Source organism: Cygnus olor, chromosome 9, assembly GCF_009769625.2.
Source record: "Cygnus olor isolate bCygOlo1 chromosome 9, bCygOlo1.pri.v2, whole genome shotgun sequence".
In the NCBI taxonomy this organism is placed as follows: Eukaryota; Metazoa; Chordata; class Aves; order Anseriformes; family Anatidae; genus Cygnus; species Cygnus olor.
In genome coordinates, this window is record NC_049177.1 from 23,930,429 (window position 1) to 23,951,704 (window position 21,276).

The 21,276-nt window shown below is 37.8% G+C and overlaps 1 long non-coding RNA gene across 1 annotated transcript; it reads right to left on the minus strand.

Moving 5' to 3' along the window:
• Window positions 1–12,800: 12,800 nt before the first annotated feature.
• LOC121075124 lies at window positions 12,801–17,480 on the minus strand. The gene is made up of 3 exons (XR_005822747.1): window positions 17,342–17,480; window positions 13,213–13,336; window positions 12,801–13,133 (listed from the first exon to the last, which is right to left on the minus strand). It is a non-coding gene; the product is annotated as an uncharacterized LOC121075124 (long non-coding RNA).
• Between the last annotated feature and the right edge of the window lie 3,796 nt (window positions 17,481–21,276).

Sequence of the window (21,276 nt, forward strand, 5' to 3'; positions counted from 1 at the left end):
GCCAAGGAAAGCAAATCAAAAGGCAACCAGAAAGTTTGCCTCCACACCATCTTCTCCACGCAGTACTGTTGATGCAGTATTGATGCAGTGTCTACTGCTAGGGAAAGGGGTTCAGAAAGATATCTGGAGAATTTCTCCGAGTCAAACTGGGAAAACGAACCACAAGAAATGGAAAACTACAAGAGGAAAAGGAGGATGCGTGAAGACTGAAGGCCCAAACTGAGTAGAGTTGCTGGGCTGGTGCAGTAGGGTGGATTTTGTCTCAGTTGTCGGTGTCTGTATGATCCCCTTACTTGGAAACGAGCAGAGGCATTCGACTGCCCATCAGACAATAAATAAGCCTTACCTCCAAAGGAGTTAAACGTCTTAAAAACTGAACTCTTCAGATTTTATTAGTGATTGAATAGCTGTAGGTGTTTCTAAGCAAAAATCAATAGAGAGATTAGCTGCAAGAGTCTGCCGAGAGATTATGGGCAAGGCTTTGTCAAACGGATAGCCAACATGTTCAGAGACGGGGTGCTGCCCTTTGGTCCGGGGACCAGGTGTGTTCGAGCCGATTCCTCAGCCTTTGCTCCACTGGAGCGCCACGGTGAGGAGCAGCCATCGATCGCTGGCTCGCTCCAGCACACGGAGCTGCATCCGGCATGGCCACAGCACTGAGCAGCGGCTGTGGTGCCCAGGCGAGGCTCACGTACTCAGGCAGGGATTGGTCCGGTGACTTCTATGAATTTGAGAGTAAAATTCTATGGCAAAATTGAGCAATATAAACACCAAGACTGTGTTTTTACAAGGAGGAATTGCTGTACCTTTGTACCTGCAGTCTCCGCATCACAATATCCCTAAAAGGATTTTTGTACACTCCCACAGCAAACACTTGCACAGCTTATACATGAACTATTTCCATGGATGAGAGAAGTTAGAGCCTGCCATTCAATTTGATTAAAGTATTAGTATTTTTCTTTCACATAGGCATCGTTCTGTAGCTCATGTTAGGGAGTATAATTCACTGTGTATTTTCAAAGTATATTACAAAAGTATGTTACTATACCAAACTAAAAGTACTTACTATACTATACTAAAAGTATATTCAAAGTATATTACTATATTCAAAGGTTTTTAATGTATTTTTGAGCAGTTTACAATAATACTCCTACTTTCAGATGAAACAAAATTTTTGAATATTTTTAATGATCTCATTAATGGAATACCAGGCATGTGTGTTTCCACAAGTAGTTTTAAACTCCACTAATTGCATCACTTCAGACATTCCCCTTTTATATCATTTTGTGAAGACTAAACAGATGATCTGCTTCTATAGAAACTGGCTAGAGTCAGCTGTACTGACAAATTTGAATGCAACAGCAAGATACTGATGATAATTGTTTGAAAATGCATCTGAACTTGTGAAATTAAATTTGAAACAAGTTCACAACAACACAAGGGCTTTTATCATGCAAACTTAGAGCTTCTGTGCTGTTTTTCCTCTTTCAGGGTCCCCTCTGCTATCTCACCGAGGTCCTGGACCTCGATGTTTCCAGGAGAGAGGCAAAGGGGACCAGCAGCCCTTCACAGCGAGATTGCTGCCTCTTCTCCGTGTGGGTCTGCTGTGTCTGCTAGTAAGGGACACAAATTGGATTAATTAGATTAATTGGTGGTGTCGGTCCAGCAGCTGGTGGACAAGTGTACATAAAATAGTCAACAATCTCAGCAAGGAGGACAAGAAGGCAGACGGACTGAAATATATCCTTGCTTTGAAAATATGAAATCAAACATTAAAAGGCAACTTTGAGACAATCAAAACAATAATGCTGGGGTTTTCTTTGATGCTTTGCCTTCTTTCTAACTGCAAGTAGAAAAAAAATGGTATGCTTTTAAATTAAACTAAGTAACCAAACTAAAATTAAAACTAAAATTAAACCTAAACTAAAAAACAGGTTAAGTGCAGGTTAAGTCCACTCTTCCACATTAAAACAAAACAAAGAAAAAAAAATCTGATACAGGATGGCTCCTGTGTGTGGCATCTAAACTGAGTCAGAGCATGGTTCATCCGTGGAAAAGGATTTAAATTTTTAGGTATAATTTGCCAATAATTCTTTCAATGTGATTAAATTTAAATGTTCATGAAGTGACAATCATACTCCGGGAACTGAAAACATAATATGTAAACTGATTCCATATGAAAATGAATTTTTAAAACAATATAAATAAAGTTGTCACTCTGCTCTTTCATTTCTCCTAACTCGTAGACATGTTTAAAATAATACATAAGAAATTCACTGATCATTTATTCATGCTCATAAAACATTTCTCTGCTTGTTAAATGTAACAGAACTGGACCTTTAATTTATCTTTACCAGGAACTACTTCAAGACAGGGAGTTTCCAGGAATATTTCCAAAAAGTCTTTGCATTAGATGAAAAGAAAATTAATACAGATGCCATGCTTCTTGCCCTTGGTGAAATCAATTTGATTTTATAGTTACCATTAACATTACTGTTAAAAATTCTAGGTTAAATTAAGATTTCAAATGAAATTACACACATAGCCCACCCATAACTATGTGAGGCATCTGGATGAGTGCCCTAGTCCAGCAAGAAGGGCACAGACTCTGTGCAGAAACACATGGCGCAGGTCTGAAGAGTTACTTGCTTTTACTTTTATTTTACCGACATATTGTTGTTCAGCCTATGAACAGGCTATAATTCAATCACTGTGATTTGAGGCAGTTGTGTCTGAAAAAAAATCAATCTTCGTTTTCTTACCTCTTCTTGCAACTAGGGACTCCATGTTTATATACACAAAAAAAATGTTTGGGAGCTGTCTTACTAAGTACTTGAATCTGTCTTCTGTAGGCACTCACAACTGACAACACAGCTTTTATCAGAGATTCTGAATATGAAATTTTGTGAAAAGAACACATCACTGTGGAGGGTATGTGAAGTGAAGAATCTGGCTCCACAGCAAGATTTTAAGGGAGCATTCTGTACCCCAGGTCACTCACCCTCTAGGGATCCGTAAACTCTACAATTTAAGTCTACAAAGCATTGTGTAATGTCAGCATTTCTCTTTGCTCTCAGCATTTAAAACAATGTCCTAAGGTTTTGTCTGGTGGATGCAGACTTCCAACAGAAGAAGCTCTACTCTCTTTTCCAAACTCCAGACTCCTGCAGACATCAAAGGTAAGGCAGCTTTGTGCAGAGGTGAGGTGGTGTCCCAAGGTTGAATGGTGCTGACTAGCTCTCCTGTATGCTAGTCTTCTCCAAGAGTTTTCATCCACCTTATAAATATCAGGCATTGAAAAAAGAAGAAATAACAAAACAACAAACAACTCACCCCTGACTGCCTGCTCCGAGACATTGTGGTGGTTTTGCCAATATGCAGGCTTGCCTTTTCTAGACCTACGAGGCAATTTACAAACTCAGCTCCCAAAATCTCAGGTCAAAACTAAGATGGAGGAGAGCATTTTGCATGTTAGTAGGGCCAGGTTTTGACAGTCTGCAAACACCAGCTTATTCTCTCTGGGTTCCCTGGCTCAACAGAGCAGTCTGGGGTCCTGTGTCTGCCCCCAGGCACTGCATGAGGCTGACTTGGCCTCTGGGTGCCAAAATGGCTGAGCAGCATCACACAGTTGGCCAGCCATTCACTGCGGTGTGGTTAACACTTCATGCTCCAGAAGTGTGTCTGTTGAGCTGTGTTGCTCACGCAGAGCCAGCCTTGAAACCAGAGCGTGCCACTGCATTCCCTGTGTAGCTCCATCCCTGGTGGCCCTGTGGTTGTTTTCTGCTGTACAAGGCCCTTCCTGTGCTGCGGTGACCTACTTGCATATTCTGGTTTGATAAAGATTAAAAAGAAAAAAGAAAAAAAAAAAAAAAGACAAAAGACAAAAGCCCCGAACCCTTCAACAACAAAACCATGAACAAAGAAACAAGTGACTACTTTTTAACTTGTTCTTTAACATTCTTAAGCTGTTATGGAAAATAAGTAAGTCTCAAATCCTGTAATTCATTCTTTATATACCTGAGGCAATGAAATATGCATTTTTGTATGTTGGATTTTTGCCTCAAATAGCTTTGTAATAGTCTTATCACAATGATGAACTGCAAATGCTTTTTTTATATATATATATATATAAAATTCTTTCCACTATTGTAAGCAAAGATTTAAGAAACAAAGATTTCTTTTTAAGATCTACAGCAAATAGGACTTATATTTGAATATTTACATTTGAATATTAGGGACTTTAAATAATCTGTCTGTGAAAGACAAATAAATCAAGTCTTCAGAACAGTGAGAACAGAGTTTTAATCATGTTTTTCTGAGAGAAACAGCATAAACTATAAAACGTAGGTTGTGACTTTTGTTCTCTGAATTGTCATCACCATTGCAGAGTAAGATGATGTAGAGGTCTGTCAAATACTGGGGCAGTTAAAGAAAACATTAAAAATACCTGAAGTAGTAGATAAATTGAAGGCTTATGGCACAGCATACTCCAGAGAATAAAGGATGATATAACCATCTGGATGAGTCCCACTGTCACAGGGCATGTCCACACCGGGCAATGGAGATGTCTGTACTGGCAGAGACCTGAGTCAGCAAACTCAGATGATATAAAAAGAAAATTATAGCACATGCTATTTGGATTATATTGCTTTAGGTACATAGCCCTGAACTAGTAATAAACTATAGGTAAAAAGAGTATATCTTTGTTTGAATTCAAAACAATCTTGGCTATCCAACAAGTTGGGTTAACTAACAAGTTATCGATACTGCTCTCCAAGGGGTCTAAATCCCACATTCCACAGATCAGCAATGTGGAACTTCACCAGTTTTAGTGGCTCTGCAACCATGCAAGAGAACAATCTGGCCCATACAGCAATGCAGTGGGAACATTTTCTATCATAGGACATCTGGATTATCTTTGCATAGCAGCATTTCATACTGTCTTAGTGCTGACCAGGTCAACAGGGGTGCTTTTCTGAAAGCAAATGATGCAGAATTTACTTCCATTCTTCAGTATCAATTTTGTGGTTGGTATTTTATGTGGTTGTTTTTTACTGTATCACCAGACTAGCCAATTATATAAAAATGAATTTGTTGATAACTATGCTCTTCCTCCACAGGCAGTCTCCATTTTATAGACTGGAAATGGAGATACAGATACAGTTAAAGTCTTATTCACAGTGCAGATCTCTGTGTAGTTATTCCTAGTGTTGCTGCAGACTAGTTGTACCAATACTTATCCTACTAATTTTTTATTTTATTTTATTTTGAGCAGGGAAGTGAACTATTCTGGTAAAATAAATTTTTGCAGGTATACCAGGATGTCTTAATAATTGACTACCATGGTTACACCCTAAAAATCATGTTACCTCTTGAGAAGCTTGGCAAAACGTGAAGTTAGAACAAATCTGAGACATTCAAGATCACAGTAAACTCCAGATCAGCATTCAGAATCAGATATCTTACATCTACTAACAAAACCCCAAGAGTTCAACATGAGGAAAGATTTTAGGAAACTAAGGAGAAAGAAAGTATGCAAAAACCCAGATATTTCTAATACTGTCAGTCATGATAAGAGATGGAGATGTAAAGATGTTGACAAATCCTACCTCAGAGGAATCCAACACGTTCCAGGAGAAACAATACCCAGCAATCAGAAAATTTGTTTGACATTAGTCTGTGAAGAAAAGGACATTTACAAAGGGATTCATTGGAATTAGAACAAAAATCCAAAAAAAGGATTTGATGATGAGGCTCCTATATATAACTTACAAAATGCTCCCCCAGTTTAAGTATATTAGAATGCATTATATAAGGTCATATGACAGATTATCTATAATCTGTATAAATACAGTGCCAGGAGCTCTGCTCATGGACTAGGGACATGAAGAATTAGGTGTCCTACAAACAAAGTTCCCCAGCCCAGAAATTTGCTACCTAAGTAGAAGGCAACAAATGACAAGACAGGAGTACACGAAACAAGAGAACACAGGTCAGAAGGATTAGCAAGTGGTTGGAGTGCACTGGCAGCCTAGCTCCTCTTTTACATATAGGTATTGTAATAAAAAAAAAAAGGTTTTTCAGAGGTATGAAAGAAGATAATGAAGTAGCTTTGAACATGAGCACACAATGGCACAGCCGATTTCATGGCTGAATACCTACTTGCTGTACGTTGGAGCTGTTGTCCTGGTGTGACTGCAGCGTGAATGAGACTTGGGAAGTTGAAGGAGAAGTAATAAATGCAGTGGCGTATATGCTGCTAATAGCACTAGAAAGGAGGAAAACTATTCCTGAAACAGCTGAAAATGGAAAATCTAAAAATAAAAATTAAAAAAAAAAAATCATAGAAATAAATTACATACTCCAAGAAATGGACAAGGAAAGTTATTGTCAGCAGGTTAAAGTATGTGATTGGGACAGAAGATGTGATGTGGAAAAGACTTACATGTGGAGACATTTAGATACCTAATTTGGAAACTCTGCAAGTGAATCATGAATATTAGATAGCTTTTGATTTTTTTTTTTTTTATCGTTTTACTCTACTTTCATCTTTACATTTAATTTCTGAGGTAAAAACTTTTGACAGTGGCTTCTGTCGTTCACAGATATTTTGCTGAACTTTACCTTGCGGGAAATATCTTCAACTTGAATGTGCCCCAACATGCTTCTAATGCATTTCCAGTATTCTCTGAAAGCACTGTGAATTGTTCCATTGATTTCAATAGTCTTCAGATCAGACCCATGGGGCTGAAAGATAAATGTATTACATACTCCAGAATGAACGGTTAAAAAGAGAGTGCAGTAAGATTAATGCATTTGTAACTATTGTTTCCACAGTGGCAATAAAGTATAAGTAGGATAACAGATTACGAGTCAAGATAATATATCCTGAAAATATATCATTTGAAAGTGGCTGCATTGCTCTTAATTACATGGATATTTTTTCCATTCATATGACACTTCTCAAGAAAGTGAGCATATATTGACATTTTGAGCTGGACGAAAGTTTTCTAAGGTACACGTATTTGGTTCACACATGGGAGCTGATAAGCACTAGTCTCATTAAGTGGCAAGGACATTTAAAATACAACAAAACTATTGTATAAATGTTTTCACAAATTGGAGTTGCAATAATGAAACAACGTGGTCAGAGATCTTAGTGGAGGAACTTCTCAGGTATTGTTACCTTATTTCTAGCGCTTAGTTCCCATATTGACCATCATCTATGTCAAAGTTAGTTTCCGTTTTCTTTAATCTGATTTATTAACATCTTTCTCCCCACACACACAGCTTTTATTGTCTGCATATTTATCATGTGAAACCCATCAATGAGAAAATGGCTGGATCACTAACTCTTTCATTTTCATTGTTTGGCCAAGACTTAAAATAAAGAACCCTGTCCCCGTTTACCATACACACATGCAATCCTGTTGATTCAAAGTGTTCATATGTAATTAAAGCTTTGCAGTGATGCAGCCCCCTGAGTTCACTTCTACTCAATATTCAAGGAGTTTCAGTGGCTTATTCCCATCAGACAGCAACAGCCTATTTTTCGCCTTAGTTGCAGCAGGTTCATTAGGGATCCAGCGAGGAGCTTTAACTGAGCCAATTACAATGGCACCGCTTTAGAACAGTGACAAGCTTATGGGTCTTGGGGGACTTCTCTCTCGCCCTCTCTCACTATCCAAAAACGTGAGCTGTGTATTTCTTTATTTATTTTTCCTTGGAGAAAAGAGTGGCAGAAGGACACCCAGTTAACGAGGTGGCAGCGGTGGCACCCACTTCTGCAAAACAGGCCCCAGGCAACCACATGCACATCAGAACATCGCTGCTTTCTTCTGCATCTCCCATGGCACCTCTCACTTCTTAGCCGATGTCAATGAGGGAGGCAGCTAAAGAAACAGGTCTTTTCTGCATTATTTAAATACTGCCTTCACATACCCTCAGCTACTGCTCGCAGGCACCCAAAAGCCTGATCAGCGGTCAAAGTGTTGCTTCCCAAGGTGAAGGCATGATCTGTCTGCTGTTCATTACAACCTTAAGTTGAAATCAGGCATTTAACTGTTTGTGTTCAACACGGATTTTAAAATGTGGAAGCTTAAATCTTCATGTGCTCATCACTCAGATGTTTTATTCAAAGCATAAATGCCTTCAATAAATATTCACGTTCCAGTGTACATACTGAAATATCCCATCTCAGTCAACCAACTTTAAGCATCAGTTTTATGCTGCTGATACTATTTTTTAGCCTCAAGTACAATCTTAATTGCATTTATGCAACTCTACTATATTTATTCTGGTTACAGGGGGTCAGAAGTGATAAAAATTCATTTACTATTTCTGATGCGTGACAACAACTTTGTGTCTTTTCATGTTTTTTTCACTGTTTTTTTCTAAAAGAGGCCTCACTGTTATTAGCACTTTGATTACAGGCCTTCATCCTCCTCTACTATTATGCATTTGCATTTGGTAGACAAACTGAATATTTCTCTACCCCTTCACACATCCACTGTCTGCCTGATGGTGGCAGAGCAAGCAGACCATATCATGACACAAAAGACATTGTATTTTGTACTCTTCCGTGAGCATCTTCTGCTCTTTGTTTTACTTCAGTTTTCTGAGAAACTTTGTTTTGTGATTCTGATACACAGCATTTGCACCAGGTTACAGATTAAGAAAAAAATCCTTGAATTTCTCAGATTCATGTTCAGACTAGACACACACATGTAATAAAACTTTAGCTGACAATCTGTCTAAAATGCAAAAATAATCCCTAGTCCTTGCCTTGAATCCTCTTAAGAATAACGCTGCAGCATTAGTTCTGCATGCTGTTGAGCACCCCATCTCAGTTAAACACCAGGTCCCCACATCAGCTAATTGCCTTACCTGGAGGTGTGAGAAGCCCTCATGTCTTCCAGGCAGGACTTCTCGGTCAGTCTGCCTGCAGCTGTGGCAGGATTGAGCCCAGGGTGATACTATTACAGGGAAAACCAGAGCTAGGAATTAGAAAGAGAGAAGGAAAGAAAGAATTCGTGTTGGAGTTCCTTGAATCCACCTTTGAGCTTGGTCTGAAAGCTCACATGCTCTTGCCATGCTGTTTCTGTCAATTCCTGTTCAAAAGGAATCCATATTTTTGTTTTGCACAGAAATCATTACCATCTTAGGAAACTTGTTTGCAGTAGCAATACTTCAGGAGTAACATTAATACAAGGATACAACTATACATGCTGTTTATAAGTTATGCCACCCTTCCATCAAGGCATGGCTTTTAACAGGACAGCAACCCCCACATTTTTTGTTCATCTGTCCAGGTAAAGCATGTGCCATAAATCTGCCCACAGCATGCTCAGAAAACTTTGAAATTTGGAAATGCAAATGTTACACAGATAAAAAAATAAAAATAAAAAATAAACTCTGTCTTTCCAGGTACAATTCTACCTTCAAGCAGGAAGATCACCTCCAGCCAGCCAGGCCTCCCACTGAAGTGCTATGAATGTATAGGTAGCAATTAAAGAAAAATAACTTAAAACCAGCTCAGAAGTTGCCCTGTTCCATACTTACACCTGTCTTTTTGAGTACCATAAGGCTGAGTGACACAGGAAGGTATAACGCAGCACAGTTTGGACCACTATAGTGTCTATCTTACTACAGATGCTTCTTAAGGCCAGTGAATATGACTTTGTGAGATCTTGAACTTTTTGACCTGAATTAGCACTGAATTAAACACACGTTTACCCTCAGAGTCCAAACCAGAGCTTGGCTACATTTCCATTAACAAGCATTGCAAAGTGACAGAAGCAAATCTGTGAGCTGAACCAGCCTGTGCTAGGGCCTAGTGCCTGTTTTGGATGTTTTGATATAAATAAATAAGGAGCAGAGCACATATAGCAAATGGTTATTTAAAATGTGCTCCGGTCAATATAGGGACTTAAATATTTACCCAAGACAATAGTCATATAATTTAAAATAATGGGTATATCTGAGAAAATTGTTCTCTGCTTGTGGATATTCTCTGAAGCCACATTGATCAAGTGACTTATGAATTATTTATTCAGTTTTTCTCTCAAAGTTAAAAGCAAGAATTATTGATTTTTCTTTATATATAATATTATGGCACTGGAATATAGGGAAAAAAAAAACATGACTATCATCATACCACCATCATGCACTTATCTGGTTTGTAGAGGAGAGGAGGATGTACAGAGGTTGCTACTACAAAGTTAGTGAGCAATTCTGGCTCCAGTGGCCTCTGCAAAACCCTAACAACATGAAGAAGCTCTTCCTTGAGCTACAGAATACAACATGGAGTTTGAATTAAAAAATAAATAAATAAAATTCAGTTTGACTTTGATTCAAAAATACAAGTGTTGCACTCCCATCCTGTTGCTTTCAAACAAAGTCACTATTTCCTATGTATGAAAGCTAGCTGAGACTTAAATATCAGAGGTGAACAATAGCAATGTAAAGTATTTACATTGCTTAAGTAATAGGCATAGTCTGAGAATGCTTAAACCTGAAAGAGAATTTCCTAGGAAGAGCTGAAGATTTTGTTTCTATTTTTAGTACTGAACCACATGGAGAATGATAGACTTTGCAAGGGAAGAAGCAACAGTATTGTAAATAAAACTTTCAGTCAAGAAAAATAATAGTGTTTTGTTTTATACACGAGTTATTAAGGTTAACCACTTGTAGATTTTTTTCCTTCCCATTAGTATATTACAAGCAAAACATTGCCTTCTGAGGTGGACATCAGCTCCTTTCGTGAGGCCAGGTACAAAACGAGTATTAAGCCCTTCAAGTAAGAGCCAGAGATTTCCCATGGGTTTCTGGGTCCATTAATATCCCTGTCATGCCTATCCAGCTCTTTCATATCTTAGACTTTGTGACAATGGAAAGCTTGCAAGGCTCCAAAGCACCATCGTTAAAATAACAGATTACAAGGATGTAGTTCAGCATCACCTTACCCTGAATGATATCTGATCAGAAGAGCTTCTTAAAAATTCAGGCTTGAGAACTGTACTCCAAAATATGAGAGAGAAATCTTTCTTTTAGTTATGCCACTTCTTTTGACTTGAGACAAACGCTTGCATTTTTTATTTTAGTGGCTTCACGCAGTAAAATCTGGGAATCTCCACTCTGAAAGTGTGCCTGTCTACAGTTACTGAATCCACTGGAAAATACAGAAACAAATACAGAAACAAATTATTAAGAAACATAATTTTAAATATTTCCACTGCACTTTATATAAATGCACAATGGAAATAATAATTTTAATAATATGGCTGCTGTAATCCACATCATATTTGCCATATGGAGAAAAATGATGTAACATTTGGCAAGATGCTCTTCTTACTAGCTTATTTTAAAAACTGTACCTTTAAAAAGAATATCTAAAGTGAATCTGTAATGAAGCTAAATGACTGGACATTACAGAAGCCTTTGGCTACAGCCCTATTTTATCAGGAGATAGTTCACGACATAGAATATTAATGGAATTTAAAGACAAACCATGTGGTGATGCATGGAATTGTTGCATCTGCAGAGGATGTAACTGCATCTGATTATGGGGAGCTTTTGATGAAGTATTAATACAGGAGAAGAACTGAATACTTCTGTCCCCTCGTTCGGAGTAAAATCTACCTTGTATGAAGGAAAAAAAAAAAAAGGTCCATATATATGATTTCTATTTTGAAATCACAGTTGGCAAATTAGATCCACATTTCTATGAGAGAAATTGCTTTAGCAAGAAGCATCACAAATGAGATTTCAAATACCTTGTGTTTCAAAGTTTTTCATGGTTGCTTATATAATACATTTACTGTATAGGAAGAGTTATTCTCTGTACTATATCTGTTGACATAATCTAGAGGTATCTTAGTAGCATATTTCACATTTTCAAAGATATTTTGACTACATGTGGTTATTTGATGCACTTTGGGGACTTCAGATGTTGTATTTGACATGTAAACAGCTATGACTGATGACCAACCTTTAAAACAAGAGATATACAAAAATAATTACATTTTCCTTTGCTGGTGGACACTGGGATACAAGAACCTTTTACCAAACTCACTGATACTTGAGAAGATGCAGGCACCTTGGTTTACAAAGATGGCAACGCTACGAGAAAGGCTTATTATTTTAATTTCTGAGATAGAAAGAATACTTGGTGCTGTCCAGAATCCTAGAGTTGCTTGGAAAGTGTCACAGCAACATAGCAGAGAAGCAGCAGGAGTAAGCAGTCCACGCAAAGCCACTCTTATGTCACTTACAGTGGGATCTCTCAGGATACTGCCATTAAATTTCACAGGCATGGATGAGTAATTGACGATTAGGTATCACTTGGGTTCTATTCTCCTGTGAGATCATTTTCAGCAGCTATGGAACTATGCAGCTGCTGGATTTAATAGGTTTACACCTTAAAAAATAACTTCCTTTCCTTTTCTTCTAATGAGTGAGTGGGAAGGTACCACGCAGAACAACCTGGGGGAAGAAGCATCAGTTTGGCACTACCACTACCACTGGCAGAGTGGTCACAGCAACAAATTGCAGTGGTTTACATGAGCCGTACAAACTTGAAATGCAGCCTGAACAACAGTTTGGCAACATATTTAATTATAAAATTCTTCCTTTCTCTCTAGTGCTATAAAGGGCCACAGCTGAGCAAGAGACCTTGGTGATGGCTTCCTATCTACACGTTCAGGGCTCCTCCACTTGCTGAAGACCAGTATCTGCACTGACACTAGACTGCAACCCCAGGCTTTGGTAGTTTGGGTTTAATATGCGAGATGAGAGGGAGGAGAAGGCTCAGACAGTTTTGGAGCTCATTCCGTTATCTGCAATGGTACATGCTCATCGGTGTCCCTGGTGTTCAGCTTGTAAATGACTGGCATTAAACTGTGATCTGTCCCCATGGTACAGGGTCAGAGCCAGGAATTTATTCAGAGAGAGGATTACAGCTCTTGCCTGTGGGGACCATACAGAGGAAAGAGTTTGATTTTCCTTTTGCGGGCACGGGGAGAGGCTGCAGACAGCCACCTCATTACCACTAATGGGCCCTGCAGACGGGCAGGGAGTACAGCACGCTCGTCGGAGAGCAGGCCCTCGGTCTGCATTGCACTCCAGGACCAAATCTGCAAAAGCAAGGGAAGGTGGGGAGGTAAGTGCCATGGGTTGGAGCTGCATTAAATGACCTGAGAAATTCTCACTCACCAAGGACTCTGAGGAGCGTTCATCCTGAAGGAGGTTGGCAGCACTCTCATTCCCTCCGTTCCAGCTGGTGCTCCTCGGTCTTTTGCGTAAATGACACGACCATTATATGGTTATATTCAATTTACTGGGGAAAGCAGATAAGGTCAGTTATAGTTACATCATTAACTACCACCAAATTAACATCCTGTATCTATAAAGACCTAAATGAGGGAAGTGACTAAATGTCTTCATCTTATTTATAAAAACAAAGCATAAGTTTTCATTTCAATATCAAACTAATCGAAGAATGAATATCTTTTGATGTTTGCATCAAAGAACTTTCTCCACTAATATCTGAGGCTGCGATGTACATTTGCTGAAAGCCAATCTATTTCACAATGGGTTTTATTAAAATGATTTCACATAATTTAGAGGCAAGGAAGATAAGTGACTAAAAGGCTGGCAACATAGCTATGCTGTCTTCTATGGGATATATTGGGAGCAACTTCTTGAACCATCAAGTAATGTTTTATAGCTTCCAAGATTATAATACTTCTGCTTGTCAGTCACAAGTATGGGTAGGGAAAAAAAAAAAAAAAGAAAAAAAAAGAAAGAGAGCACTAGTAGAGGTAACAGGGATTTATAGGGTGATGCAGTGAATATATACATGGGGAATGAAGTATTGTATATGCATATACCAATATTTCAGAAAAGATTTTTACATATTTTAATGGTATCACTAAATATTATTTAGTAGCATCCCCCTAAGTATTCTGTTTATCTTTCTGAACATTCCCTCCCATCTGGTTGTTCTTCTTTTAAGTTGTTTATTAGTCCAATATGTTGGCCTAATAAGCTACATGTCCTTCTCCTATCATTACACCATTTTCTTTTTACCTGGATGTTATATTCCAAACCTTTTTGGGGAAAGAAAAAAAAAGTTTGCATTGCATCCCACATAAGTGAGAAGATGCCAATTTTTAATGACAAAATTTATAATATGTGTTAATAGGAAAATCTGACCTCTTTGGCAGTCTACAAACAAGAAGAGTTATTAGCAAGGTATCCTGTTTTGGATAAACAACTTCGGAGTGCAGTGAAAAGAGGCTGCATAAATTCAAACAAACAGTAGCGTCATTTCTTAACGTTTTTCTCAATTTTAATTACACTATCTTTAGTAAATATATATATATATATATATAAATATACGCAAAAGCACTCAGCTTTAATGATTTTCAACATTGGCTATTGGCATACAAATGTATTGTCAATAGGTTTTCAAGTAGCCTGCAAATTTCCAAGGAATAACAGGTCCCTGGTTGAAAATAACTGGTCTAATTCTTTTTCTGGCTTTAACTACACTTTCTACTCTTGAAAACTATCAACATTTTGCGTCCAAACAGTATTTAACACAAATACTGACTATTTAACTGATTATTTTACCCAGAAATGTATTGGCTTCCTTATTATTGTGGACTTCTTATTAGATCAGTAAGACATGTAGCTTCAATACATCTTTGGTAAAGACTGCTAGTGCATAAACATATCTTTAGGATAAAATCAGTCATAAATAAAGCCAAAAGTGACTTTTTCTGGTTCCTAAATATAATGCACCAAGTCGCAAACGCACCAATTTAATTATTAAAATCCAGTTGACAGCAGTCACTGCATGATTGACTTTGCTGTCAAACTCATCCAAAAAGCACATCCAGAAAGGCAATTGCTTTCAAAGGAGCAAGGATTGCATTCATACATGAATTTAGTGGAAATAAAGGGCTTGGAAGGTGGAATCAGGCTCAGGGTTTGCTATTATTATATGATAATATATTATAATAATTTGTTATTAACACATAAAAAGACAAAAATTCCTGAGAAATGAAACCTCTACTAACTTTCAATTGCGAAACCAATTATAAATAAGGTGGAAATTATGCTGTATTTTAAACATTTGGATTTTTTTTTAATTTCGCACTGTAATTTTTTAAGAAAAAAATCCATTGAATCAGAGTTCTGTAAAATTTTTGTATGCAAAAAGAGAAGTAGACTTAAAGAATCTTTTTTTTTTTTTTTCTTCCTTTTCTCTAAAACAGGAATTATCCCTAAGAGGAAATGAACACGTTTTAAAATTAATGATGCACCTATATTCAAATAGAGTTGCTTCTGAATCAAGACTTTGCTGTTTGGAGCTGTATTCTCTGCTTCATTTAAAATCACTTTGTATCTATAGCACAAATTATTTTCCTTTCTCTCTGATAGGTGGGATGCAGGCTACTAGCAAAAAAAAAAAAAAATCATCTATTCAGCTACAGAAGAATTTCTCAAGGCTTGATCTGTAGCTTACTCTCTTCTAAAAAAAAAAAATGGTTCACAGAAAGTTGATGTTGGTTTTCATTTATTGAGGCAGTGCTATAGTGAATAATAGCATTTCAACATGTTATTGATATTGTAAAAATTCTTACATTTTAGCCCATAAAATATGTTTCCCAACTTTGCTGTGATGGCTTATGAAGCCCAAACCTGGACACATTTCCCACAAAGTCAAGGCCATGCACTCACATAGATAAAGCAAATGAAACGCAAGGGGAATGTTCTGTGTGCTGTTATATTATTTGAACCTGAGAAATATTTAAAGAAATTAAAAAAAAAAAAAAAAAAGATTGTATTTACTGAACAAATTCACTTATTTAACCATATTTTGTTTGGGTTAGGTTTATAAGATGCATTTAGATTTTTAAGGCCAATGTAAATCTGAAATATCTTACTGACTTCAGTCTGACTCCTCTCAATATACCCCTGCAAGCTGAGAAGAGAATATGCCCAACTCAAGACAACACTCTGCACAGCCTGTATTTGAACGATTGAAGGGTCTCTTCTTTGAACAATTTGAGACTAAATGTGATGAGATCTCTTGCTCTTCTGTGAAGGACAGACACTTTTATTATTTGGGGGGGATTGAGGGGGAGAAGCAGACAAGGCTAGAAAACAAAAAACAAATGTAGCAGATGCTCTTCCATTCAGAAAGGTAAGACATTCTTCTAGGCTTCTCACCAAGAAAGGAGTTTCTGAAATATCATCAGAGCAGTAAAATATGTCATGTAGCCAGAATGTGTCCCCAGCCTCCCAAGGAGAAGTAAAACCTGCCTGCTTGGTTTAGTTGGCCAAGGTGGAATTGCACCATAAAATTACAGCTGCATCTTCTTAACACCATGCCTGTTGGACTTGTTTTAATCCTCATTCATCTTGTATTTCAGAAACTGTGCAAAGCTCACTCAGGAGGTGCTTTGGTGCACCCCAAGGCAAAAGGAGACAAGTATTTTCTTTGGTTGTGCAGGCATTTTCAGAGACCTTCTGCTTCCTCTCCCATGAGCACCTCAAACTTGTGGGCTGCATCATTTATTGTGATCTTATCCCCTTGTGATCTGCTACAGTAATTTCCTGGGTTGTGCAGTACGTAAAACTGGTCTGATACCAAGAGGGACCTAAAGAGTAGGAGAGCAGAGGTGGTTCAAAGCATTCTTCCACCCACCTCATCCTTTCTTGGATGCATGAATATGGAATAATTGTTACAGGAGAAAAAGCTCAGAATTTCACAGGTCAGCTCAGCAAATGTTTCTTGTTCTCATAAACGATTTTTGAAGAGCGTACTGCATGTGAAGAGTTGTAAATGCCTCTGCTGTAAATCAATGCTTCTCAGGCATAAAAGGATGTATTGTCACAGGATAATGTCTCTCCCTTTTTCTGTGTTTTGTTGTTTCTCTTTTTTTTTTTTTTTCTCAATACTGTCAAAACAAATGCTTTGCTTGAAAATAATTCTTACAGCATTTTGGATTCCCATTTGTTTGACAAATATGAACAAGTCAAAATTAAAGGGATTTGTCGTCACAAAATCAACTTCAGAAACTAAACGTGAGCCACATCTGACAGGAGTGCTTTGTGTTCTGGAGAACTATTTCCTACTCAGGGAATAATTGCCCATTTTTGGGATGCTACAGGTGACACATTAGACATAAGCATTCAGATTGGGTATAATAACAGCATCCCTGCTAAGTGTGAAAACATTTTTTCTGCTTGTAAAAGTTAAGAGGAATCAATATCAATAAGTGTCATTACTATGATTCCCTTTCCTGGCGGGATTTGAGTACCCTCCTACCTCACTTTGCAGAGGCTAGCCTCCGCAGCAGAAATGAGCCCGTTGCCTCTTCAGTGCAGACCTGGCAGGGGGGATTTACAGGGTCTGCTTCTTCCCCAGCGTATATGTTACATGCAGGATTATCAGGTTTCCCTGTACCAGACCTGCTTGAAAGAGAGAACAGATTTATTACACAATCAAAGTGCAATCTAAGAGTCTAGTCTAGTACATCAACCACGGTCTCCCATAAGGGAAGGCTTCTGGCCTTTCATGATTAATAAATTTATCAGAAAAAAAAAAAAAGTAAAAGCTGAGGAAAATGGATGCATGTCCAGAGGAAGGTTTAAGTGTGAGTGATAACAAGGAATAAAAGCAGGAACCATAAACAGGTAGAAAACCAGAGACTCGCACAAGAGATTATGTTGCCCTAAAAGTTCTAAATATTAAGAGGCCTGCCAACTGTTTAAAAGTAGTCATTTGGTGCAAAAACAAGTTGCAAACTAAAGAAAATGCTTAATTAAATTTGCCTACACAAGGTCATTTTTAAAAATGTATTAAAATAGACTAATCATAACAGAAACAAAAGTCTGTAATTTTAGAAGATGATTACTAACTGCTCTAATTAAGTGGCTTTAATTGACTCCTTCGAAGTCAAGAGACAATTCATATGTATATTGCTGCAAGACTCAGTAATCATAATTTCTGCAAAGTAACTTTTAAATGAGTTATCCTGCAGCTTTTATTAGCTAGATAGCTGTTTTCAATCCACGATTTGCAGATCCCCAGGGGGCCACGGATTACCACCGAGGCTCTGGAGGTAACTAAGAAAAGCATGTTTACTGTCAATACGCTTCCCTGGAAGCTTTGAAGGATCCAAAAATTGAGAAAGATAAAGAAGAAAAAGGGGGAAAGAGGGAATACATTTTTTTTCTGCTTTATTACTGCTTCCTAACTTTCTGAGCACTTTCAAAATATGGAAAGATATCTTCTTGATTTCCCCTGAAGAACTGTTATTTTTTTGCCTTTCTTAATTAAATGGAAAGAATATTAAAAATAATTTTAAGGCACACATCCAACACATTTTAATATGTGCAGCCACTGCTTCTAAAAAATAGCTTCTACTTCCTTTAAATTCTTACCTAATCATTACTGAAAATGGGCTACTTCATCTAAAACTTATTGTTTAAATGTCCTAAACCATACAGTACAGGTACATCAGAAAATAATCTAATGCACAGTGTAACTATTCAGCAAAGCTCTTAATAACTGAAAACTCACTACTGTAGCAGGAAGCATCAATGCTTCTTGTTTGGCATTGCAAGGTTGCCAAGGTCTTCCCGGTGGCTCTTATGCTCCCTATTTAGAAGAACCTCATCGTGTATTTTCGGCAGAGATTTCCCATTAAACCCCTGGTTTCTCCACCTGGTTTGCCCAGAGCTAACCTCTTGGATATGGAGGAGCAGCAGGGAAAAGTCCCACACCAGAATTAGGTTTTATGTTCTCTCTTTTAGCCCTATAATGCCTTTGTTTAACCTTGAAGACTGATGAGAACAATTAGTCCCTCTCCTCCCCGTGAAATCACTTCATGGATGTGCAGCATGTTGATTTCTTGTCATTCCTCTTCCCTAAATTGAATATGTTCAGCTTTCCCACAGTCTGACATTATAAACCCTTCACTCTTATTTGCACTCTTCCAAACTCTCTTATTTATCTTTCTTTTTAGAAATATCATGCTCAAAAGCTTTATGTAGCATTTTAAATGTTGCCTACCCAGTTCAAAATTGAAAGGGCTATATTTTTTCATTTATATCTGATGTTTTACAGGCGATCAAAACCTCAAAAGGTGCAGAACTGATCTAAAGATGAATAAAAGTCTTTGTACTATAGCAACTACTTCAAGACTATTTTAACTCAGATGTAAGAAAAAGCTAAATTAAAAGTACATGTATATAAAAGTAGCTCAGCCATCTCTGAATCTTTGAACATTTGCCATGACAACCTTAGAATCTAACATACTTATTTATATTTATTTCTTGTGTGGTCTTCCCTAAAAGAAGGGAGAAAAGCAGTAGCGTTTTTTTTTTTGTTGTTGTTTAAAAAAAAAAAACAGTTATTGCTTGTTCTCACTTATCTTTTGAAAGTCTGTAGATTTTTTCTTTGTTTGTTTAAAAGGTCCAAGAAAACAGTTTGTTGCCAATATCCTATGGCAGGTTTTGTTTGTCCTTTTCCAGATAAATGGAGGAAATAATTTACTCTGAAGCCTATTCCCTTCCTGCCCCCTGCAGCATGTGCTCCTCTTCAACTCCACCCTTTTACCCTTTTTCCCTGATCATTCTTTCCTTTGGGGGAATCAAACACATGAAATTACATTCTCATCAGTTCTTATATGTAGATTAATTTCAACACTTTTTTTTAATCATATCCTAATACTTACCTTGGCTACAAAAACGCGTAACCATTTGTGAAAATAAAACACTATCATATGTTGCAGCCTATATATGTTTTTCACTGAGCTATTAAAGGACCCCCCCATTGAGCACAGAGTACAACACGTGCCACTCTACAAGCCATGAAGGCAGGGTAAGCCTGAGGGGAGCTGCCACACTCCATCCATCCTGCGGTGGCCACCCATACACACGCTGTAACCCCCAGGTAAGTGCAGGGGAGCGAATTCTCCCAGAAGCATTGGCCCCCCTATCATGAGGTCTGGACATGAGCTTAAAGGTCTTCTTTTTTTTTGTTTTTGTTTTTTTTTTTTAATCTCTTTTGTTAGGTTGGTTGCTTTTTTTTTTCTTTAGACATATAGAGAAAATTTACATGGATCAGGATTGACAACATTGCCAACATTTTCTCATTTTTATTTACTGTTTCTGTCAAGAGAAGATATTAGTTACAGACTTAGCCGTGAGCTTGGCGGTATAGCTGCTCTTATAGGGGAAAAAATAAAACCACTACCACCAACAAAAAAAATAACAGAGCTACCAAACATGAGATATCAAACATGGGAAGGAAAACACAGCATCGCAGAGACATGACAATGAAGCAGTATTTGCGGTAACTCCCACTGCCTGGTAAATTAAGATGTTCTATGCCCAATGGCTTGCTTTCCAGCTCTTCCTACAAGATATTGTTGGAGAAATATTAAAACTCCTGTATGCCTGAAAAAGTAGTGGATTTAAAATCAGAAGTAACTGACAGAAGTTTGTTCCCTTCATCCCGAGATTCAGGTTGGGCTTCAGCAGCAGATCCAACTCCAGGCAACACTGGCAGATGGTCTACATGCCATTTCCCCCAGACAGTTTTTCACAGCTAAGAACTAAGATTTGCAGAAATTCCAAAGAAATATCATCTTGATTTTCCTGATGAAACACAAGACCTCTAGACCTGAGAACTGTGCATGCCCCCTTCACCAAAGAGCTACACCAGGGCCCCACCAGTTCAAGGACATGAATAACTTCGAGAAGTTGGACTGCTCAGCAGAGCGCTGTGTGCAGCTTATGTGCCAATGAAGTCAATAAGAAAGATTTCCTCTAATAGGTTTTGAATAAGCTGGAGCACAGCACAAGGATACCATGCTCAAAATACAGAAAGGACGATTGTAATTGGCATCAAAAGAACAATTTTATAATGTATAAAATATAAAATGTATGCATTTCTCTTTCTAACTGCAGCAAAAAAAGAACACAAAAATGTTAATGCAAAATTGTGCAGTATACCAGTTATTACCAGTTACTCCTTTATGCTTGACCCACTCTCCCAGCAAGTAGCTCCACTGCTCTCTACTATCCTTATGTCCATACATGTACGTGAACAAAGATACTTATGTACAAACCTGTGCGCACATCTTTCTGTCAACACCACTGTGGGGTTAACCTGGCAAGCAGCTAGCACCACACAGCCGCTCGCTCACCCCCCACATTAGAGAAAATTAATTCTATCTCAGCCAAAATCAGGAT